The following is a 24570-nucleotide window of genomic DNA, read 5'->3' on the forward strand; positions in this document are numbered from 1 at the left end:
CGAGCCCAAGTAGCTCGCCGTGATCGTATAGTGGTTAGTACTCTGCGTTGTGGCCGCAGCAACCTCGGTTCGAATCCGAGTCACGGCATTGCGGGTGGCAATGTCACGGCAGTTGGGCATCATTTTTATTCTCACTTCTTAATATTTACATGAGTTAAGAGCTTGAACCTAATTTCAACGGTGAAATTAAATGTCTTTGAAGAACGCGTTAACAATGTTATTATTTATTTCACCTTTCTGCGCTTTTACGTTTGTGGTGGTCCTGATGTGAAAAGTATGAGCTACAGTTTGGTTTCTCGAGACCCGGTCAGCAAGAGGGATGGATGTCTGTGTCTCCTGTACCTGCAGCGCCGAGGCTCCTGTACTGACGCGGAGTAGCTTTCAATGTTGAAAGGGATCCTGCTAGTCAAATATCAGTTTTTGCAGCAATTCAGGCCGCGAAGAAAAAAGGTCTAAAAATAAATATTTGTATAGAAAGTAAGACTGAGCTCCCAAGGGTCTGAAAGAAAGAGGCGACGGAGAAGGACACTGAGAGGCGCACTCACCCAATCAGCGTTTGGCTTCATCATCCCGCACCCGACGGATCACCGGGCAGCTAGAGGGAAAGTTTTAAAACTTAAGCCAAGTTTATTAGTCGTGGTCGAATCGTGAATTACACAATTACGCTCCTTTGTGGAATTTGGAGTAATGTGGGGAAAGACATCTACCCAAGAGCGGAGGAAAAGAGCGCGAGCAGCGGCTGTTGTGCCAGTTCTGTTGCATTTAGAGCGATTTTCTTGTGCAAAGTGTATATCAGGTTCCTTTCGGATCTGAGCGTGTATTTTGCACCAGGAAAATAGCCTTGTGTAATTCTGTACAACCTCGCATAATGTTGCTGTAATTTCGCGTAATTACACTGCAGTGAGTTACACTGGTTACGCCCATCCCTACATTTGACTCATGTTTAACAGAGAGGTCTGTCCATCCATTGATCCATTCATCTGTCCATCCATCTTTTTGCCTGTGTGCCTGCTTATCTATCTGCTCACCTACCTGTGCGTGACTGTGAACCTGTCTAACAGAGTGTTGATGCCTGGCTGTATGCTTTGTTAACACTATAACGCTCACAGGCACATTGAGGAGGACATCTTGGCGCTATGGTTTTTTTTGGTATGAAGCAACCGTTTTCAAATCCTGACAGTCCACACAAAGTTGATCATATGTGATCCCATTTTCGTACCAACAGCTGCTTCTCTATTTACTTATCGGTCCACGTCTATTACTACATGTGCTTTCTATTTACCTTTCTATTTCAATCTGGGTATCTGCCTTACTGCCTATTTCTGCCCATCTCTGTTTATGTTAACACTTTAAAGCCTACATGCTGACTACCATGGTCTTTGTGACGTGGTTATTTCTAAAGCAGGCGCGTGTGATTTACAGCGGTTTCTGTGACGCTGATTATATCTCATCCATGATTTACTAACAGCTACATACCTGCCTTTCTGTCTACAAACCTGTACAGATGCATCGGTGCATGTGGCTTATTTATGACGATCTGTTTAACCTTCTATCCGTCCTTCTATCTGTGCAACTGTCTTACAGTTCCCCCTCTTTTATGTTGTTACAACACTATTTGTTAAACAAACCTTCACAGTCAGAGGGGCTTCCAGGCGCTGTTATTTATTAAAAAAACTGCAAAGAACACCAGTTTAGGCAATGTTGATGACATTTACTTCACCCCTTTATTGTTGCATTAATGGGTTTTCAAGTCACAAAACGGGTCCCTGATGAAGCCCAAGTGGACTTCTGAGCTGCTGTAGCTCTGTGGGGTCTCCAGCTCTCCTAGGGCCTCAGATCTACCACTACAACACCAGCCTTACCCTAAGTTGTGCAGTAGATTTTTTATTTTTTTTATTTATTGGTATTTCAGATGGTACATATTATTCATAGGATTGTAACAGGTTGCAGAGCTGTATGAATCTCCTTTCCATGACAACTTTTGAACAGTTACCCATTACTGCTATTATATTATGTTACCACCACGCTGAGGGCTGTTCCTTGCATAAATCTGTAAGCAGGCTTGTGATCTGTGGTGTGGGCCTCCTGTGGGTCTCCGGTTCAGCGCTGTATGCCCATGGAGCAGGGTGGTCGGTTCCCACCATTTCCAGCTCTGGCACGTCAGGTACTCATCATCTCTTATTACAACAAATAACAAGCAAGCCAAACAACTTGCCCAGAAACCGAGACCTAACTACGCATTGTGTGAGTGTGTCTACAGCTCTATGGGGCCCAGCCGGCGGGGGGAAGAGACCCAGGGAAACCCTCCCCAGTGTATGATCTTCCAGGGAGGTCTAGGAGAGGTGTGTTTGTCGTGCTCCTAACTCCGCAAGTTAAGAGGCCCATCTGCATCGTCATCATAATCATGTCAGGAGTGTTCCAAGCTCCCGCCACCTCTGCCCATAGGGGAGCTATCTGTCTGTTCCTCAGCCCTCTCATTTCTTCCCTCTGAAGTGCCCTTTCTTCTGCCTTGCCAAGGAAGTGATGTCTGCTTATAGCACGTGTCCTACTTTTATAATGTTTTCAGGGCACTTCGCCCACTTCATATCTAGCCAAAATCCTTTAGCACTGGGAGACCACGTGTCTGCTAAATATCTTACCTCCACTATTGGGGGTATAAAAGGTGTACTCTGGCTCTGTTGTAAATTATTATATAGGGCTCAATTTGGTTGGGTTGTGAATTGCTGTCAAGCTCTAAATCTCAGAATTCTCTTAGTCACACCTTTTTATGTCTTGCGTACCCAGTGAATGTGCTGTGAGACATATTGTTTAGAATTCAGTGGGCTTACCACACGCCCATAGCTTACTTACCATTAATTGTTTTCTATGTCACTCACATTTGCAATATTTCGATTGCTTAGCTCCCATAGACTGAATCTTCAATTCTTTTGTTCATTCCTCCATGGAGGATGGACCAAGATGTGTTCTTTTCGTCTTTCTACAGTACGCTATTTTTTATATTTTAAAAGTGTTTTCGTATCATTCTTGGATGTGCAATGTGCTTTCCAACATTCGTGACAAGCATACAGCTTATTTTTCACCCTAAACGCCGTCTCTATTGACACTTTAGTTACTTTCTCACACTGTATTCCTTTGCATGACTATACTCTACTCCCCTCAGTGCCACTGTACTCTACACTGTGCAACTCTATACCACTCCACTCTACTCAGTTCTACTCCACTCTAATCTACATTGTTCCACTCTATCACTCCACTCTATGCCACTCTAATCTATGCCACTCCACTATACGCCACTTCACTCCACTTTATGCTACTCCATTCTATGCCACTCTACCCTGTCACTCTCTGCTATGCCCCTCTACTCCACTCCACTCCACTCTACTCTATGCCACTTCCCTTCATTCCTCTCTACGCCACCCTACTTCATAGAATGCCACTTTATGTGACTCTATGCCACTCTGCTCTACATCACTCTAGAATACTCAACTGAACTCTACTCTATACAATTCCACTCTACTTTACTCCTCACCACTCTATGCCTCTCCACTCTATGCTACTCTACTCCAGTCTACTGTACGCCACTTTATTTTATCCCATTCTACTCTACGCCACTGTACACCACTCAACTCTATGCCACTCTACTCCGTTGCACCCCTCTCTACTCTACGCTACTCTACTCCATGCTACTATACTCCACTCTAAGCCACTGTACTCTCCACCACTAAGCTCTATTCCACTCTACTATATGCCACTCCATGCCACTCTAATCCACCCCACAGAATGCCACTCTACTCTATGCCACTCCACTCAACTCCATGCCATTCCACACTTTTGCACTCTACCCTACTCTGTGCCTCTCCATTCCACTCCATGCCACTCCACTCTATCCCACTACGCTCTACTCTAGTTCACTCTATGCCACTCCACTTTACTCTCTCCCACTCTACTCTATAAAACTTAATTCCATGCCACTTCACTGTACTCCACTCCACTCCACTCCATCTCACACAATATCACTCAATGGCACTACATGCGCTCTACTCTATGCCACTCTACTGCACACTACTCTATGCTGTGCCACTCTACACTACTCTCCTGTAGGACTTTCTACTCTATGCCACTTTTTACTCTGCTCCTCTCTACACCACAGTGTCACTCCATGCAACGCGACTGAATGCTACTCAACTCCACAACACTCTACTTCATGCAGTCCGACTCCACTCCTCCTAATTCTTTGCCACCCCTCTCCATGACACACTGTTCTCTGACTCTATGCCATTCCATGCCACTTCACTCTACACCACACTATGCCACTCTACACCACACTACTTTACTCTATGCTACTCTATGCCATTCTATGCAACCTCACTCCTCTCTACCCCACTCTGCTCTATGCCACTCCATTCCTCACAATGCTATTCAACGCCATGCCAAGGCACACCACTTCATTATATTCCACTGTATTCTATGACACATTACGTCACTCTACTCTTTGCACTTCAATCTACTCCCTTCTATGACCCTCCATTCATCACCACTCCATTGTTTGCTAGTCAAGTTTACGCCACTTCATTCCACACAATGCAACTCTAAATCAGTATGCACCAAGCAGCTGAATGTGTCTGAAGAGACACCCAGAAAAGAAAAAAACAACAATATGTGGGGGCCTGTTCCGAGCCCCTCCTGGCCTGGAGGAGTTTGGTCGGCCGTGGATTAAGTTTTTGCAGTGTTCACTTCCCCGACCCCAGCACTCATAGAACACTTGAGACTTGCAGGGCAGAGTGGTGGATCTTGTTAAGAAGTCTGGGCTTCTTGGTTTATGGGGAGTCTTGTCACTGGAAGCAGAGAGGTAAATATTTGCTGTGATCTGCTACTCAAAGAAAAGACCCTGATCTAACTTGAAAAGATGGGTTTTAAACAAACGCTAAATCTATCCACTCCACGGACACTGTGACCTTTTTTAAGCCTATCAGAGAAACACCAGGATAGTCTTTTCAGAGCCCAAGTAGCTCGCCGTGATTGTATAGTGGTTAGTACTCTGCGTTGTGGCCGCAGCAACCTTGGTTCGAACCCGAGTCACGGCATTGCGGGTGGCAATGTCACGGCAGTTGGGCAGCATTTTTATTCTCACTTCTTAATATTTACATGAGTTAAGAGCTTGAACCTAATTTCAACGGTGAAATTAAATGTCTTTGAAGAACGCGTTAACAATGTTATTATTTATTTCACCTTTCTGCGCTTTTACGTTTGAGGCGGTCCTGATGTGAAAAGTATGAGCTACAGTTTGGTTTCACGGGACCCGGTCAGCAAGAGGGATGGATGTCTGTGTCTCCTGTACCTGCAGCGCCGAGGCTCCTGTACTGACGCGGAGTAGCTTTCAATGTTGAAAGGGATCCTGCTAGTCAAATATCAGTTTTTGCAGCAATTCAGGCCGCGAAGAAAAAAGGTCTAAAAATAAATATTTGTATAGAAAGTAAGACTGAGCTCCCAAGGGTCTAAAAGAAAGAGGCGACGGAGAAGGACACTGAGAGGCGCACTCACCCAATCAGCGTTTGGCTTCATCATCCCGCACCCGACGGATCACCGGGCAGCTAGAGGGAAAGTTTTAAAACTTAAGCCAAGTTTATTAGTCGTGGTCGAATCGTGAATTACACAATTACGCTCCTTTGTTGAATTTGGAGTAATGTGTGGAAAGACATCTACCCAAGAGCGGAGGAAAAGAGCGCGAGCAGCGGCTGTTGTGCCAGTTCTGTTGCATTTAGAGCGATTTTCTTGTGCAAAGTGTATATCAGGTTCCATTCGGATCTGAGCGTGTATTTTGCACCAGGAAAATAGCCTTGTGTAATTCTGTACAACCTCGCATAATGTTGCTGTAATTTTGCGTAATTACACTGCAGTGAGTTACACTGGTTACGCCCATCCCTACATTTGACTCATGTTTAACAGAGAGGTCCGTCCATCCATTGATCCATTCATCTGTCCATCCATCTTTTTGCCTGTGTGCCTGCTTATCTATCTGCTCACCTACCTGTGCGTGACTGTGAACCTGTCTAACAGAGTGTTGATGCCTGGCTGTATGCTTTGTTAACACTATAGCGCTCATAGGGACATTGAGGAGGACATCTTGGCGCTATGGTTTTTTTTGGTATGAAGCAACCGTTTTCAAATCCTGACAGTCCACACAAAGTTGATCATATGTGATCCCATTTTCGTACCAAAAGCTGCTTCTCTATATACTTATTGGTCCACGTCTATTACTACATGTGCTTTCTATTTACCTTTCTATTTCAATCTGGGTATCTGCCTTACTGCCTATTTTTGCCCATCTCTGTTTATGTTAACACTTTAAAGCCTACATGCTGACTACCAAGGTCTTTGTGGCGTGGTTATTTCTAAAGCAGGCGCGTGTGATTTACAGCGGTTTCTGTGACGCTGATTATATCTCATCCATGATTTACTAACAGCTACATACCTGCCTTTCTGTCTACAAACCTGTACAGATGCATCGGTGCATGTGGCTTATTTATGACGATCTGTTTAACCTTCTATCCTTCCTTCTATCTGTGCAACTGTCTTACAGTTCCCCCTCTTTTATGTTGTTACAACACTATTTGTTAAACAAACCTTCACAGTCAGAAGGGCTTCCAGGCGCTGTTATTTATTTAAAAAACTGCAAAGAACACCAGTTTATGCAATGTTGATGACATTTTCTTCACCCCTTTATTGTTGCATTAATGGGTTTTCAAGTCACAAAACGGGTCCCTGATGAAGCCTAAGTGGACTTCTGAGCTGCTGTAGCTCTGTGGGGTCTCCAGCTCTCCTAGGGCCTCAGATCTACCACTACCACACCAGCGTTACCCTAAGTTGTGCAGTAGATTTTTTATTTTTATTATTTATTGGTATTTCAGATGGTACATATTATTCATAGGATTGTAACAGGTTGCAGAGCTGTATGAATCTCCTTTCCATGACAACTTTTGAACAGTTACACATTACTGCTATTATATTATGTTACCACCACGCTGAGGGCTGTTCCTTGCATAAATCTGTAAGCAGGCTTGTGATCTGTGGTGTGGGCCTCCTGTGGGTCTCCGGTTCAGAGCTGTATGCCCATGGAGCAGGGTGGTCGGTTCCCACCATTTCCAGCTCTGGCACGTCAGGTACTCATCATCTCTTATTACAACAAATAACAAGCAAGCCAAACAACTTGCCCAGAAACCGAGACCTAACTACGCATCGTGTGAGTGTGTCTACAGCTGTATGGGGCCCAGCCGGGGGGGGGGAAAGGGACCCAGGGGAACCCTCCCCAGTGTATGATCTTCCAGGGAGGTCTAGGAGAGGTGTGTTTGTCGTGCTCCTAACTCCGCAATTTAAGAGGCCCATCTGCATCGTCATCATAGTCATGTCAGGAGTGTTCCATGCTCCCGCCACCTCTGCCCATAGGGGAGCTATCTGTCTGTTCCTCAGCCCTCTCATTTCTTCCCTCTGAAGTGCCCTTTCTTCTGCCTTTCCAAGGAAGTGATGTCTGCTTATAGCACGTGTCCTACGTTTATAATGTTTTCAGGGCACTTCGCCCACTTCATATCTAGCCAAAATCCTTTAGCACTGGGAGACCACGTGTCTGCTGAATATCTTACCTCCACCATTGGGGGTATAAAAGGTGTACTTTGGCTCTGTTGTAAATTATTATATAGGGCTCAATTTGGTTGGGTTGTGAATTGCTGTCAAGCTCTAAATCTCAGAATTCTCTTAGTCACACCTTTTTATGTCTTGCGTACACAGTGAATGTGCTGTGAGACATATTGTTAAGAATTCAGTGGGCTTACCACACGCCCATAGCTTACTTACCATTAATTGTTTTCTATGTCACTCACATTTGCAATATTTCGATTGCTTAGCTCCCATAGACTGAATCTTCCTTTCTTGTGTTCATTCCTCCATGGAGGATGGACCAAGTACATGTGTTCTTTTCGTCTTTCTACAGTACGCTATTTTTTATATTTTAAAAGTGTTTTCGTATCATTCTTGGATGTGCAATGTGCTTTCCAACATTCATGACAAGCATACAGCTTATTTTTCACCCTAAACGCCGTCTCTATTGACACTTTAGTTACTTTCTCACACTGTATTCCTCTGCATGACTATACTCTACTCCCCTCAGTGCCACTGTACTCTACACTGTGCAACTCTATACCACTCCACTCTACTCAGTTCTACTCCACTCTAATCTACATTGTTCCACTCTATCACTCCACTCTATGCCACTCTAATCTATGCCACTCCACTATACGCCACTTCACTCCACTTTATGCTACTCCATTCTATGCCACTCCACCCTGTCACTCTCTGCTATGCCCCTCTACTCCACTCCACTCCACTCTACTCTATGCCACTTCCCTTCATTCCTCTCTACGCCACCCTACTTCATAGAATGCCACTTTATGTGACTCTATGCCACTCTGCTCTACATCACTCTAGAATACTCAACTGAACTCTACTCTATACAATTCCACTCTACTTTACTCCTCTCCACTCTATGCCTCTCCACTCTATGCTACTCTACTCCAGTCTACTGTACGCCACTTTATTTTATCCCATTCTACTCTACGCCACTGTACACCACTCAATTCTATGCCACTCTACTCCGTTGCACCCCTCTCTACTCTACGCTACTCTACTCCATGCTACTATACTCCACTCTAAGCCACTGTACTCTCCACCACTAAGCTCTATTCCACTCTACTATATGCCACTCCATGCCATTCTAATCCACCCCACAGAATGCCACTCTACTCTATGCCACTCCACTCAACTCCATGCCATTCCACACTTTTGCACTCTACCCTACTCTGTGCCTCTCCATTCCACTCCATGCCACTCCACTCTATCCCACTGCGCTCTACTCTAGTTCACTCTATGCCACTCCACTTTACTCTCTCCCACTCTACTCTATACTACTTCATTCCATGCCACTTCACTGTACTCCACTCCACTCCATCTCACACAATATCACTCAATGGCACTACATGCGCTCTACTCTATGCCACTCTACTGCACACTACTCTATGCTGTGCCACTCTACACTACTCTCCTGTAGGCCTTTCTACTCTATGCCACTTTTTACTCTGCTCCTCTCTACACCACAGTGTCACTCCATGCAACGCGACTGTATGCTACTCAACTCCACAACACTCTACTTCATGCAGTCCGACTCCACTCCTCCTAATTCTTTGCCACCCCTCTCCATGACACACTGTTCTCTGACTCTATGCCATTCCGTGCCACTTCACTCTACACCACACTATGCCACTCTACACCACACTACTTTTCTCTATGCTACTCTATGCCATTCTATGCAACCTCACTCCTCTCTACCCCACTCTGCTCTATGCCACTCCATTCCTCACAATGCTATTCAACGCCATGCCAAGGCACACCACTTCATTATATTCCACTGTATTCTATGACACATTACGTCACTCTACTCTTTGCACTTCAATCTACTCCCTTCTATGACCCTCCATTCATCACCACTCCATTGTTTGCTAGTCAAGTTTACGCCACTTCATTCCACACAATGCAACTCTAAAGCAGTATGCACCAAGCAGCTGAATGTGTCTGAAGAGACACCCAGAAAAGAAAAAAACAACAATATGTGGGGGCGTGTTCCGAGCCCCTCCTGGCCTGGAGGAGTTTGGTCGGCCGTGGATTAAGTTTTTGCAGTGTTCACTTCCCCGACCCCAGCACTCATAGAACACTTGAGACTTGCAGGGCAGAGTGGTGGATCTTGTTAAGAAGTCTGAGCTTCTTGGTTTATGGGGAGTCTTGTCACTGGATGCAGAGAGGTAAATATTTGCTGTGATCTGCTACTCAAAGAAAAGACCCTAATCTAACTTGAAAAGATGGGTTTTAAACAAACGCTAAATCTATCCACTCCACGGACACTGTGACCTTTTTTCAGCCTATCAGAGCCACACCAGGGTAGTCTTTTCAGAGCCCAAGTAGCTCGCCGTGATCGTATAGTGGTTAGTACTCTGCGTTGTGGCCGCAGCAACCTCGGTTCAAATCCGAGTCACGGCTTTGCAGGGGGCAATGTCACGGCAGTTGGGCAGCGTTTTTATTCTCACTTCTTAATATTTACATGAGTTAAGAGCTTGAACCTAATTTCAACGGTGAAATTAAATGTCTTTGAAGAACGCGTTAACAATGTTATTATTTATTTCACCTTTCTGCGCTTTTACGTTTGTGGCGGTCCTGATGTGAAAAGTATGAGCTACAGTTTGGTTTCACGGGACCCGGTCAGCAAGAGGGATGGATGTCTGTGTCTCCTGTACCTGCAGCGCCGAGGCTCCTGTACTGACACGGAGTAGCTTTCAATGTTGAAAGGGATCCTGCTAGTCAAATATCAGTTTTTGCAGCAATTCAGGCCGCGAAGAAAAAAGGTCTAAAAATAAATATTTGTATAGAAAGTAAGACTGAGCTCCCAAGGGTCTGAAAGAAAGAGGCGACGGAGAAGGACACTGAGAGGCGCACTCACCCAATCAGCGTTTGGCTTCATCATCCCGCACCCACGGATCACCGGGCAGCTAGAGGGAAAGTTTTAAAACTTAAGCCAAGTTTATTAGTCGTGGTCGAATCGTGAATTACACAATTACGCTCCTTTGTGGAATTTGGAGTAATGTGGGGAAAGACATCTACCCAAGAGCGGAGGAAAAGAGCGCGAGCAGCGGCTGTTGTGCCAGTTCTGTTGCATTTAGAGCGATTTTCTTGTGCAAAGTGTATATCAGGTTCCTTTCGGATCTGAGCGTGTATTTTGCACCAGGAAAATAGCCTTGTGTAATTCTGTACAACCTCGCATAATGTTGCTGTAATTTCGCGTAATTACACTGCAGTGAGTTACACTGGTTACGCCCATCCCTACATTTGACTCATGTTTAACAGAGAGGTCCGTCCATCCATTGATCCATTCATCTGTCCATCCATCTTTTTGCCCGTGTGCCTGCTTATCTATCTGCTCACCTACCTGTGCGTGACTGTGAACCTGTCTAACAGAGCGTTGATGCCTGGCTGTATGCTTTGTTAACACTATAACGCTCAGATGGACATTGAGGAGGACATCTTGGCGCTATGGTTTTTTTTGGTATGAAGCAACCGTTTTCAAATCCTGACAGTCCACACAAAGTTGATCATATGTGATCCCATTTTCGTACCAACAGCTGCTTCTCTATATACTTATCGGTCCACGTCTATTACTACATGTGCTTTCTATTTACTTTCTATTTCAATCTGGGTATCTGCCTTACTGCCTATTTCTGCCCATCTCTGTTTATGTTAACACTTTAAAGCCTACATGCTGACTACCAAGGTCTTTGTGGCGTGGTTATTTCTAAAGCAGGCGCATGTGATTTACAGCGGTTTCTGTGAAGCTGATGATATCTCATCCATGATTTACTAACAGCTACATACCTGCCTTTCTGTCTACAAACCTGTACAGATGCATCGGTGCATGTGGCTTATTTATGACGATCTGTTTAACCTTCTATCCGTCCTTCTATCTGTGCAACTGTCTTACAGTTCCCCCTCTTTTATGTTGTTACAACACTATTTGTTAAACAAACCTTCACAGTCAGAAGGGCTTCCAGGCGCTGTTATTTATTAAAAAAACTGCAAAGAACACCAGTTTATGCAATGTTGATGACATTTACTTCACCCCCTTATTGTTGCATTAATGGGTTTTCAAGTCACAAAACGGGTCCCTGATGAAGCCTAAGTGGACTTCTGAGCTGCTGTAGCTCTGTGGGGTCTCCAGCTCTCCTAGGGCCTCAGATCTACCACTACAACACCAGCCTTACCCTAAGTTGTGCAGCAGATTTTTTTTATTTTTTATTTATTGGTATTTCAGATGGTACATATTATTCACAGGATTGTAACAGGTTGCAGAGCTGTATGAATCTCCTTTCCATGACAACTTTTGAACAGTTACCCATTACTGCTATTATATTATGTTACCACCACGCTGAGGGCTGTTCCTTGCATAAATCTGTAAGCAGGCTTGTGATCTGTGGTGTGGGCCTCCTGTGGGTCTCCGGTTCAGCGCTGTATGCCCATGGAGCAGGGTGGTCGGTTGCCACCATTTCCAGCTCTGGCACGTCAGGTACTCATCATCTCTTATTACAACAAATAACAAGCAAGCCAAACAACTTGCCCAGAAACGAGACCTAACTACGCATCGTGTGAGTGTGTCTACAGCTGTATGGCGCCCAGCCGGGGGGGGGGAAGGGACCCAGGGGAACCCTCCCCAGTGTATGATCTTCCAGGGAGGTCTAGGAGAGGTGTGTTTGTCGTCCTCCTAACTCCGCAAGTTAAGAGGCCCATCTGCATCGTCATCATAGTCATGTCAGGAGTGTTCCATGCTCCCGCCACCTCTGCCCATAGGGGAGCTATCTGTCTGTTCCTCAGCCCTCTCATTTCTTCCCTCTGAAGTGCCCTTTCTTCTGCCTTGCCAAGGAAGTGATGTCTGCTTATAGCACGTGTCCTACTTTTATAATGTTTTCAGGGCTCTTCGCCCACTTCATATCTAGCCAAAATCCTTTAGCACTGGGAGACCACGTGTCTGCTGAATATCTTACCTCCACCATTGGGGGTATAAAAGGTGTACTTTGGCTCTGTTGTAAATTATTATATAGGGCTCAATTTGGTTGGGTTGTGAATTGCTGTCAAGCTCTAAATCTCAGAATTCTCTTAGTCACACCTTTTTATGTCTTGCGTACACAGTGAATGTGCTGTGAGACATATTGTTTAGAATTCAGTGGGCTTACCACACGCCCATAGCTTACTTACCATTAATTGTTTTCTATGTCACTCACATTTGCAATATTTCGATTGCTTAGCTCCCATAGACTGAATCTTCCTTTCTTGTGTTCATTCCTCCATGGAGGATGGACCAAGTACATGTGTTCTTTTCGTCTTTCTACAGTACGCTATTTTTTATATTTTAAAAGTGTTTTCGTATCATTCTTGGATGTGCAATGTGCTTTCCAACATTCATGACAAGCATACAGCTTATTTTTCACCCTAAACGCCGTCTCTATTGACACTTTAGTTACTTTCTCACACTGTATTCCTCTGCATGACTATACTCTACTCCCCTCAGTGCCACTGTACTCTACACTGTGCAACTCTATACCACTCCACTCTACTCAGTTCTACTCCACTCTAATCTACATTGTTCCACTCTATCACTCCACTCTATGCCACTCTAATCTATGCCACTCCACTATACGCCACTTCACTCCACTTTATGCTACTCCATTCTATGCCACTCCACCCTGTCACTCTCTGCTATGCCCCTCTACTCCACTCCACTCCACTCTACTCTATGCCACTTCCCTTCATTCCTCTCTACGCCACCCTACTTCATAGAATGCCACTTTATGTGACTCTATGCCACTCTGCTCTACATCACTCTAGAATACTCAACTGAACTCTACTCTATACAATTCAACTCTACTTTCCTCCTCTCCACTCTATGCCTCTCCACTCTATGCTACTCTACTCCAGTCTACTGTACGCCACTTTATTTTATCCCATTCTACTCTACGCCACTGTACACCACTCAACTCTATGCCACTCTACTCCGTTGCACCCCTCTCTACTCTACGCTACTCTACTCCATGCTACTATACTCCACTCTAAGCCACTGTACTCTCCACCACTAAGCTCTATTCCACTCTACTGTATGCCACTCCATGCCACTCTAATCCACCCCACAGAATGCCACTCTACTCTATGCCACTCCACTCAACTCCATGCCATTCCACACTTTTGCACTCTACCCTACTCTGTGCCTCTCCATTCCACTCCATGCTACTCCACTCTATCCCACTACGCTCTACTCTAGTTCACTCTATGCCACTCCACTTTACTCTCTCCCACTCTACTCTATACTACTTCATTCCATGCCACTTCACTGTACTCCACTCCACTCCATCTCACACAATATCACTCAATGGCACTACATGCGCTCTACTCTATGCCACACTACTGCACACTACTCTATGCTGTGCCACTCTACATTACTCTCCTGTAGGCCTTTCTACTCTATGCCACTTTTTTCTCTGCTCCTCTGTACACCACAGTGTCACTCCATGCAACGCGACTGTATGCTACTCAACTCCACAACATTCTACTTCATGCAGTCCGACTCCACTCCTCCTAATTCTTTGCCACCCCTCTCCATGACACACTGTTCTCTGACTCTATGCCATTCCATGCCACTTCACTCTACACCACACTATGCCACTCTACACCACACTACTTTACTCTATGCTGCTCTATGCCATTCTATGCAACCTCACTCCTCTCTACCCCACTCTGCTCTATGCCACTCCATTCCTCACAATGCTATTCAACACCATGCCAAGGCACACCACTTCATTATATTCCACTGTATTCTATGACACATTACGTCACTCTACTCTTTGCACTTCAATCTACTCCCTTCTATGACCCTCCATTCATCACCACTCCATTGTTTGCTAGTCAAGTTTACGCCACTTCATTCCACACAATGCAACTCTAAAGCAGTATGCACCAAGCAGCTGAATGTGTCTGAAGAGACACCCAGAAAAGAAAAAAACAACAATATGTGGGGGCCTGTTCCGAGCCCCTCCTGGCCTGGAGGAGTTTGGTCGGCCGTGGATTAAGTTTTTGCAGTGTTCACTTCCCCGACCCCAGCACTCATAGAACACTTGAGACTTGCAGGGCAGAGTGGTGGATCTTGTTAAGAAGTCTGGGCTTCTTGGTTTATGGGGAGTCTTGTCACTGGAAGCAGAGAGGTAAATATTTGCTGTGATCTGCTACTCAAAGAAAAGACCCTGATCTAACTTGAAAAGATGGGTTTTCAACAAACGCTAAATCTATCCACTCCACGGACACTTTGACCTTTTTTAAGCCTATCAGAGCCACACCAGGGTAGTCTTTTCAGAGCCCAAGTAGCTCGCCGTGATCGTATAGTGGTTAGTACTCTGCGTTGTGGCCGCAGCAACCTCGGTTCAAATCCGAGTCACGGCATTGCGGGTGGCAATGTCACGGCAGTTGGGCAGCATTTTTATTCTCACTTCTTAATATTTACATGAGTTAAGAGCTTGAACCTAATTTCAACGGTGAAATTAAATGTCTTTGAAGAACGCGTTAACAATGTTATTATTTATTTCACCTTTCTGCGCTTTTACGTTTGTGGCGGTCCTGATGTGAAAAGTATGAGCTACAGTTTGGTTTCACGGGACCCGGTCAGCAAGAGGGATGGATGTCTGTGTCTCCTGTACCTGCAGCGCTGAGGCTCCTGTACTGACGCGGAGTAGCTTTCAATGTTGAAAGGGATCCTGCTAGTCAAATATCAGTTTTTGCAGCAATTCAGGCCGCGAAGAAAAAAGGTCTAAAAATAAATATTTGTATAGAAAGTAAGACTGAGCTCCCAAGGGTCTGAAAGATAGAGGCGACGGAGAAGGACACTGAGAGGCGCGCTCACCCAATCAGCGTTTGGCTTCATCATCCCGCACCCGACGGATCACCGGGCAGCTAGAGGGAAAGTTTTAAAACTTAAGCCAAGTTTATTAGTCGTGGTCGAATCGTGAATTACACAATTACGCTCCTTTGTGGAATTTGGAGTAATGTGGGGAAAGACATCTACCCAAGAGCGGAGGAAAAGAGCGCGAGCAGCGGCTGTTGTGCCAGTTCTGTTGCATTTAGAGCGATTTTCTTGTGAAAAGTGGATATCAGGTTCCTTTCGGATCTGAGCGTGTATTTTGCACCAGGAAAATAGCCTTGTGTAATTCTGTACAACCTCGCATAATGTTGCTGTAATTTCGCGTAATTACACTGCAGTGAGTTACACTGGTTACGCCCATCCGTACATTTGACTCATGTTTAACAGAGAGGTCCGTCCATCCATTGATCCATTCATCTGTCCATCCATCTTTTTGCCTGTGTGCCTGCTTATCTATCTGCTCACCTACCTGTGCGTGACTGTGAACCTGTCTAACAGAGTGTTGATGCCTGGCTGTATGCTTTGTTAACACTATAACGCTCATAGGGACATTGAGGAGGACATCTTGGCGCTATGGTTTTTTTTGGTATGAAGCAACCGTTTTCAAATCCTGACAGTCCACACAAAGTTGATCATATGTGATCCCATTTTCGTACCAACAGCTGCTTCTCTATATACTTATCGGTCCACGTCTATTACTACATGTGCTTTCTATTTACCTTTCTATTTCAATCTGGGTATCTGCCTTACTGCCTATTTCTGCCCATCTCTGTTTATGTTAACACTTTAAAGCCTACATGCTGACTACCAAGGTCTTTGTGGCGTGGTTATTTCTAAAGCAGGCGCGTGTGATTTACAGCGGTTTCTGTGACGCTGATTACATCTCATCCATGATTTACTAACAGCTACATACCTGCCTTTCTGTCTACAAACCTGTACAGATGCATCAGTGCATGTGGCTTATTTATGACGATCTGTTTAACCTTCTATCCGTCCTTCTATCTGTGCAACTGTCTTACAGTTTCCCCTCTTTTATGTTGTTACAACACTATTTGTTAACCCCTTCTGTGCCGCGCACGTAGTGGTTACGTCCCGCGGCACAGTGCTGCTGTGCCGAGGACGTAACCACTACGTCCTCGGCACACAGCCCAGAGGGAGCGCTCTCGCTCCCTCTGTGTGCTTTAGTCAGGGATGGAAGGGGAAGCCCTTCCCCTTCCACCCCCGACCCCCCTACCCCCCCATAATGACGTCAGCGCGCGATCGCACGCTGACTTCATTATGGGATCCTCGCCGCACAGGAAGCCATTTGCTTCCTGTGCGGCGACGATAGAAGAGGTGAGTTCCTCTTCCCGGTGGGTGGGGGGTTGGGGCTAAAGAGGCACCGGGGAAAAGGAAAGGCTTTTCCTTTTCCCCGGTGTCTCTTTGAGCATTCCTGCTGCCCGATCGCATTGCGATCGGGCAGCAGGAATGCCCACTAGACACCAGGGATTTTTTTTTTTTATTGTTCTTTACTGTTTTTGGCACGCGGGGAGCGGCCCCTTGGGCAAGGGTCGCTCCCCTTTAGGGGGGCAATTACTACGGCCATTTCTGCCCCCCTTGGGGGCAGATTGGCTACTTTTCAGCCAGATGGGGCAGAAAACACTAGATCACCAGGGATTTTTTTTTTTTTTGCATTTATGTGTTGGGGGGTGCCCCCTTGGGCAAGGGGCGCCCCCCCAAGGGGGCAGAGAACTGTTGGCCTTTTCTGCCCCCCTTGGGGGCATATCGGCCTATTTTTTTTAGGTCCATCTGCCCCCAAAGGGGGCAGAAGCCACTTAGGCACCAGGGATTGTGTGTGTAGTGGATGGGGGGCGCCCCCTTGGGCAAGGGTCGCTCCCCTTTGGGGGGCATGTATTTTAGGGCCATTTCTGCCCCCCTTGAGGGCAGACTGGCTACTTTTTAGCCAGATCTGCCCCCAAGGGGGGCAGAAAACACTAGATCACCAGGGATTTATAATTTATTTTGCATTTATGTGTTGGGGGGTGCCCCCTTGGGCAAGGGGCGCTCCCCCCAAGGGGGCAGAGAACTGTTGGCCTTTTCTGCCCCCCTTGGGGGCAGATCGGCCTATTTTTTTTAGGTCCATCTGCCCCGAAGGGGGGCAGAAGCGACTTAGGCACCAGGGATTGTGTGTGTAGTGGATGGGGGGGGCGCCCCCTTGGGCAAGGGTCGCTCCCCTTTGGGGGGCATGTCTTTTAGGGCCATTTCTGCCCCCCTTGAGGGCAGATCAGCCTATTATTTTTAGGCTGATCTGCCCCAAGGGGGCAGAAACCACTAGAACGCCAGGGATTTTTTTTTTATTTGTTTATTTTTGTGGGGGGGCGTCCCCTTGGTCACGGGGCACCCCCCCAAGGGGGCCATTGACCTGTTGGCCATTTCTACACCCCCTGGGGGCAGATGGGCCTATTTTTTTAGACCCACCTGCCCCCAAGGGGGGCAGAAGCCATGTAGACACCAGGGATAGTGTGTGTGTGTGTGTGTGTGTTAGTGGATGGGGGGGGGGCCTTGGGCAAGGGTCGCCCCCCCACTTTGGGGGCACATGTACCCAGGCCATTTCTGCACCCCTTGGAGACCGATCAGCCTATTATTTTTAGGCTGGTCTGCCCCCAAGGGGGGCAGAAACCACTAGAACGCCAGGGATTTTTTTTAATTTGTTTATTTTTTGGGGGGGGCGTCCCCTTGGTCACGGGGCGCCCCCCAAGGGGGGCATTGACCTGTTGGCCATTTCTACACCCCCTGGGGGCAGATGGGCCTATTTTTTTAGACCCACCTGCCCCCAAGGGGGGCAGAAGCCATGTAGACACCAGGGATAGTGTGTGTGTGTGTGTGTTAGTGGATGGGGGGGGCCTTGGGCAAGGGTCGCCCCCCTACTTTGGGGGCACATGTACCCAGGCCATTTCTGCACCCCTTGGAGACCGATCAGCCTATTATTTTTAGGCTGGTCTGCCCCCAAGGGGGGCAGAAACCACTAGAACGCCAGGGATTTTTTTAAATTTGTTTATTTTTGTGGGGGGGCGTCCCCTTGGTCACGGGGCGCCCCCCCAAGGGGGGCATTGACCTGTTGGCCATTTCTACACCCCCTGGGGGCAGATGGGCCTATTTTTTTAGACCCACCTGCCCCCAAGGAGGGCAGAAGCCATGTAGACACCAGGGATGTGTGTGTGTTAGTGGATGGTGGGGGGGCCTTGGGCAAGGGTCGCCCCCCCACTTTGGGGGCACATGTACCCAGGCCATTTCTGCACCCCTTGGAGACAGATCAGCCTATTATTTTTAGGCTGGTCTGCCCCCAAGGGGGGCAGAAACCACTAGAAAGCCAGGGATTTTTTTTAATTTGTTTATTTTTGTGGGGGGGGGGGCGTCCCCTTGGTCACGGGGCACCCCCCAAGGGGGGCATTGACCTGTTGGCCATTTCTACACCCCCTGGGGGCAGATGGGCCTATTTATTTAGACCCACCTGCCCCCAAGGGGGGCAGAATCCATGTAGACACCAGGGATAGTGTGTGTGTGTTAGTGGATGGGGGGGGGCCTTGGGCAAGGGTCGCCCCCCCACTTTGGGGGCACATGTACCCAGGCCATTTCTGCACCCCTTGGAGACAGATCAGCCTATTATTTTTAGGCTGGTCTGCCCCCAAGGGGGGCAGAAACCACTAGAACGCCAGGGCTTTTTTTTAATTTGTTTATTTTTGTGGGGGGGCGTCCCCTTGGTCACGGGCGCCCCCCCAAGGTGGGCATTGACCTGTTGGCCATTTCTACACCCCCTGGGGGCAGATGGGCCTATTGTCTTAGGCCCACCTGCCCCCAAGGGGGGCAGAAGCCACTTAGGCACCAGGGATAGTGTTGTGTGTGTTTTTTTTTTGTTTGAGGGCTGTCCCCTTTGGCAAGGGTCGCTCTCCATGGGGACACACTACTAAAGGTATTTTCTGGCTTCCTTGGGGCAGACAGGCCTATTTTTGTAGTAGGCCCATCTTCCCCTATGGCAGAATCCACTTAGGCACCAATTTCTAAATGTTTGATGGTGGGTTGTTTGTCAACTGAAGAAGTCTTTGCATTTGTGATAAAAAATGTTTTCCTCCTTTTTGTTCTAGTTCAAAGCTTTTGCTTTATTTGCTGTGGCTCCTTGCGGTTTTGGCGGTGGTTGACCTGCAGTTTGCACAGTTGCTTGTTTTAGGTAAGTAAAAACAATGTACTCCAAAGGAGTATTGTTGCCATGCATGAATGACATGTTTGTAGGGGGTGTACTAAATGCAGGATTGTGTGTGAAATTGTCCTTAGGTTTGTGCACGATGATATTTGTTTTGTCTTATTTCTAATTTGCCTTTCTTTCTTTATTTTTAGTGGGATATCATTGGTGATTGCTGTGTAGTTGCTGGTGAATCAAGCTTTTTCAGGCAAGTGAGCGGTATAGTTTTTGAGTTTATAACTCTTACTAACAAAGCTACACTTTGTTACTTGTCTTACACAGTGCTGGTTGTTGGTGGTCAATTTGTCCAGTTAATTTTAGCAGGAGAGATCATGGCTAGCCGCAGGATGACCGCTCAGCAGGTGGTTGGTATGCTTTTTGAGTCATAGTCTGATCATGACTATGAGACGGACTCTGCATCTGAGGCAGAGGAGGAAGTGAGAGATTCTGGCAGTGATGTTTCTGTTGGAGGGGAATCTTCTGATGATGAAGCCACACTCAGTGCAGATGAAGGGCCTGTTTTAGAGGAGGACATTGATGTGCCAATAGTGCAGCAACCTGGGGCTGAAAGGTTTCCCGTTATAAGACTTGATGTCTGGGTTGCCCCAAACATGGAGCAGCCAGAATTGCCTGCCTTTACTGGTCTCCCGGGGTGTAACGCCAATACAGAGAACTTTATGCCTATCAATTTCTTTGAGTTATTCATGGATGATATGTTTTTGGAAGAGATTGTTGAGCAGACTAATTTGTATGCGGAGCAGCATTTGAGGGACAACGCTGCTAGACTTAGGCCACACTCTAGAGCTGCCCAGTGGATTCCCACAAATTTGGAGGAGTTAAAAAAGTTTTTGGGTTTGACTTTTTTGATGGGGTTGATAAGGAAGCCGTCACTGGCTTCTTATTGGTCTACTAGTCCCTTGATGGCAACAGCTATATTTCCAGCGACCATGAGTCGTAATCGGTATTTGCTTCTTCTTAGGATGCTGCATTTTGTTGAGAATGCATTAGTCTTGCCACAAGATCACCCAGATTCTGACCGTCTTTTTAAGATTAGGCCTGTCCTTGATCATTTTGTAGATCGGTTTTCGGAGGTCTATGTTCCAGGCAAAGAGTTAAGTGTGGACGAGTCTTTGGTCCTCTTCAAGGGTCGTTTGGTTTTTAGGCAGTACATTCCTAGCAAAAGGGCACGATATGGAATTACATTTCTGAAAGTAGGACAGGATATGTGTATAGTTTCCGTGTGTACACTGGTAGGGATTCTAATATTGACCCCCCTGGTTGTCCTCCCACTTTTGGAGTTACTGAGAAAATTGTGTGGGATCTTGGTAGGCGACTGTTCAACAAAGGTCACCATTTGTATGTAGACAATTTCTACACTGGTGTGCAATTGTTCAAGGAATTGTTTAGAGTGGACACAGTTGCTTGTGGCACAATCCGTTCTAACCGGAAAGGCTATCCAAGGGAGCTTGTCTGTAAAAAACTTGAGAGAGGACAGTGCTGTGCCTTGCGGAACGAGGAGCTGCTAGCTTTGAAATTTTCAGACAAGAGGGATGTCTACATGCTAAGTACCATCCATGATGAGAGTACTTCCCCTGTGACTGTTTGGGGCCAGGTTGCAGAAGTGCGCAAACCTGTGTGCATTTTAGATTATAATAAGCACATGGGAGGTGTAGATAGAGTTGACCAGAGGTTGGAACCTTATACTGCTATTCGTAAGTCTTACGTTTGGTATAAGAAGTTAGCACTTCACCTCTTCCACTTAGCAACCTTCAATGCTTTTATTGTGTTTAGGGATAGGTCTCCAGAGTCAAAGATGACATTTGTGAAATTTCAGGAGTCAGTGATAGAGAGCCTTATTGTGGTGGAACAGGCCAGAGTTCCTAGAGAAGCAGTGGTGGAGGATGTGGCTAGATTGAAAGATCGCCACTTTGCTGAGCACATTCCTCCCACACCCAAAAAAGACTTTCCAGCTAAGAAATGTAGAGTGTGTTTTCGAAGAGGTATCCGGAGGGAGACTCGAATGTACTGCCCAGATTGTCCTTCAAAGCCTGGGCTGTGTGTCGGTGCTTGTTTTAAGAATTACCACACCCAGAAGAATTTCTGGGAACAACCATGAGTGTAAACTCATGTCTGTTTTGTATTTTCATGTGTTTAGTTTCATGGTTAGCATTTCTGTCATGTTCTTAGTTAGAGCTTTTGTGTTTGTAGTTTTGTAATTCTTTCTACTTAGTTAGGGGTTCCTCTGTTTAAAAAAAAAAAAAATTATGCCATTGTGTGTGGAGTGGGGCTTGGCTGAGAGTGTACATATTGACTTGCTGTTGGCTACTGCAACACACTGCCAGCCAAACACCAGTCCACACACTCCCATCAGCTGGTGTGATTGTTGTATCAGGCATGTGGGCGTATGTAAGTGATGGGCCCTTGAGTGGCGCTGTCTGTCGATGGGAGTGTTGTAATGTGCTGGGCCCGTGGCTGGCGGTGTGAATGGCCTTGTGTGTGTCATGTATGAAAGTTGTGTGAATGGACTGTAAAGCGGTTGGTGCCTTGTCGCGGCTTTACAGCTCACGAGCTGTGAGTCATTGGTTCAGTTTTTTGCCTTTCAGTTACTAACAGTGCATTTCATTTTTGTGAAAGCTCTTGTTAGTAAAATTTGATCCACTGAACCATCACTCACCCTCGTGCCAAATCCAACCAGTATGTGTGGTAAAAATGACGAAACCTGCTCCGCTGTAATCAGGCGTCGCAGCACACCTGTGACACGCTAGGTGCCTCAGGTGGGACCCCGATGATGAAGCATGCCACCAACTTGGTTGGTGGGTGAGGGGTCTTTTTCACATAACCTAAGTGTGTTTCTTTTTTTAAAGTTTTTAGTGTTTGGCACATCACAGACGTATGTGGGCACATCAAAACGATATATTACAAAACTACTTGTGTTTGGGGGGGAGAGGGCACCTATGTTTTTGGTCCTGTGTGCGGCCATCATCTAGGGAAACCTACCAAACCCAGACATTTTTTAAAACTAGACACCCAAAGGAGTCCAGGGAGGTGTGGCTTGCGTGGATCCCCCAACATTTTCTTACCCACACTCCTCTGTAAACCTCAAAATGTGCCTAAAAAAGCATATTTTCCTTACTTTTCTTCGTAGGATCACCACTCCAGCACAAAATTCCTACTCCCCAGTGTTCCCCTCAGCCTCCCAAGTAAAATGACACCTCACTTATGTGGGTCCCCAAAGCAGAGTCAGTCTAAAGATGTATAAAAGAATATGTCCTTATAAACTTGCTGTGCTATCCCCTCTATCTCTACAAGTTTTGGGCCTTATTCTGTTGCAGGCACCTGGCCCACCCACACAAGTGAGGTATCATTTTTATCGGGAGACTTGGGGGAACACTGGGTGGAAGGAAATTTGTGGCTCCACTCAGATTCCAGATCTTTCTGTCACCGAAATGTGTGGAAAATGCGTTTTTTTTGACAGAATTTGAGGTTTGCAAAGGATTCTGGGTAACAGAACCTGGTCAGAGCCCCGCAAGTCACCCCATCTTGGATTCCCCTAGGTCTCTAGTTTTCAAAAATGCACAGGTTTGGTAGGTTTCCCTAGGTGCCGGCTGAGCTAGAGGCCAAAATCTACAGGTAGGCACTGTTTTTAATGAAAAAATGTGATGTGTCCACTTTGCGTTTTGGGGTGTCTCCTGTCGCGGGCGCTAGGCCTACCCACACAAGTGAGGTATCATTTTTATCGGGAGACGTAGGGGAACGCTGGGTGGAAGGAAATTTGTGGCTCCTCTCAGATTCAAGAACTTTCTGCCACAGAAATGTGAGGAACATGTGTTTTTGTAGCCAAATTTTGAGGTTTGCAAAGGATTCTGGGTAACAGAACCTGGTCCCAGCCACACAAGTCACCCCATCTTTGATTCTCCTAGGTCTCTAGTTTTCAGAAATGCACAGGTTTGGTAGGTTTCCCTAGGTGGCGGCTGAGCTACAGGCCAAAATCTACAGGTAGCCACTTTGCAAAAAACACCTCTGTTTTCCTTCATCAATTTGGATATGTCCACGTTGCGCTTTGGGGCATTTCCTGTCACGGGCGCTAGGCCTACCCACACAAGTGAGGTATCATTTTTATCGGGAGACGTGGGGGAACGCTGGGTGGAAGGAAATTTGTGGCTCCTCTCAGATTCCAGAACTTTCTGCCACAGAAATGTGAGGAACATGTGTTTTTTTAGCAAAATTTTGAGGTTTGCAAAGGATTCTGGGTAACAGAACCTGGTCCGAGCCACACAAGTCACCCCATCTTGGATTCCCCTAGGTCTCTAGTTTTCAGAAATGCACAGGTTTGGTAGGTTTCCATAGGTGGCGGCTGAGCTACAGGCCAAAATCTACAGGTAGGCACTTTGCAAAAAAAACCTCTGTTTTCCTTCACAAATTTGGATGTGTCCACGTTGCGCTTTGGGGCGTTTCCTGTCGCGGGCGCTAGGCCTACCCACACAAGTGAGGTATGATTTTTCTCGGGAGACGTGGGGGAACGCTGGGTGGAAGGAAATTTGTGGCTCCTCTCAGATTCCAGAACTTTCTGCCACAGAAATGTGAGGAACATGTGTTTTTTTAGCCAAATTTTGAGGTTTGCAAAGGATTCTGGGTAACAGAACCTGGTCCGAGCCACACAAGTCACCCCATCTTGGATTCCCCTAGGTCTCTAGTTTTCAGAAATGCACAGGTTTGGTAGGTTTCCCTAGGTGGCGGCTGAGCTACAGGCCAAAATCTACAGGTAGGCACTTTGCAAAAAACACCTCTGTTTTCCTTCACAAATTTG

At 46.5% G+C, this 24570-nt stretch overlaps 4 non-coding genes across 4 annotated transcripts; all 4 read left to right on the plus strand.

Annotated features, from left to right (window-relative positions):
• The first annotated feature begins 16 nt into the window (after positions 1 to 16).
• On the plus strand, positions 17 to 88 carry TRNAH-GUG (transfer RNA histidin (anticodon GUG)). The gene has a single exon. It is a non-coding gene; the product is annotated as a tRNA-His (tRNA).
• Positions 89 to 5012: 4924 nt separating this feature from the next.
• TRNAH-GUG (transfer RNA histidin (anticodon GUG)) lies at positions 5013 to 5084 on the plus strand. The gene has a single exon. It is a non-coding gene; the product is annotated as a tRNA-His (tRNA).
• Positions 5085 to 10008: 4924 nt separating this feature from the next.
• On the plus strand, positions 10009 to 10080 carry TRNAH-GUG (transfer RNA histidin (anticodon GUG)). Its single transcript has one exon. It is a non-coding gene; the product is annotated as a tRNA-His (tRNA).
• A 4920-nt stretch (positions 10081 to 15000) lies between these two features.
• TRNAH-GUG (transfer RNA histidin (anticodon GUG)) lies at positions 15001 to 15072 on the plus strand. The gene has a single exon. It is a non-coding gene; the product is annotated as a tRNA-His (tRNA).
• The last annotated feature ends 9498 nt before the right edge of the window (positions 15073 to 24570 follow it).

The sequence above is a fragment of the Pleurodeles waltl genome, chromosome 12 (genome assembly GCF_031143425.1).
Source record: "Pleurodeles waltl isolate 20211129_DDA chromosome 12, aPleWal1.hap1.20221129, whole genome shotgun sequence".
Taxonomy (NCBI): Eukaryota; Metazoa; Chordata; class Amphibia; order Caudata; family Salamandridae; genus Pleurodeles; species Pleurodeles waltl.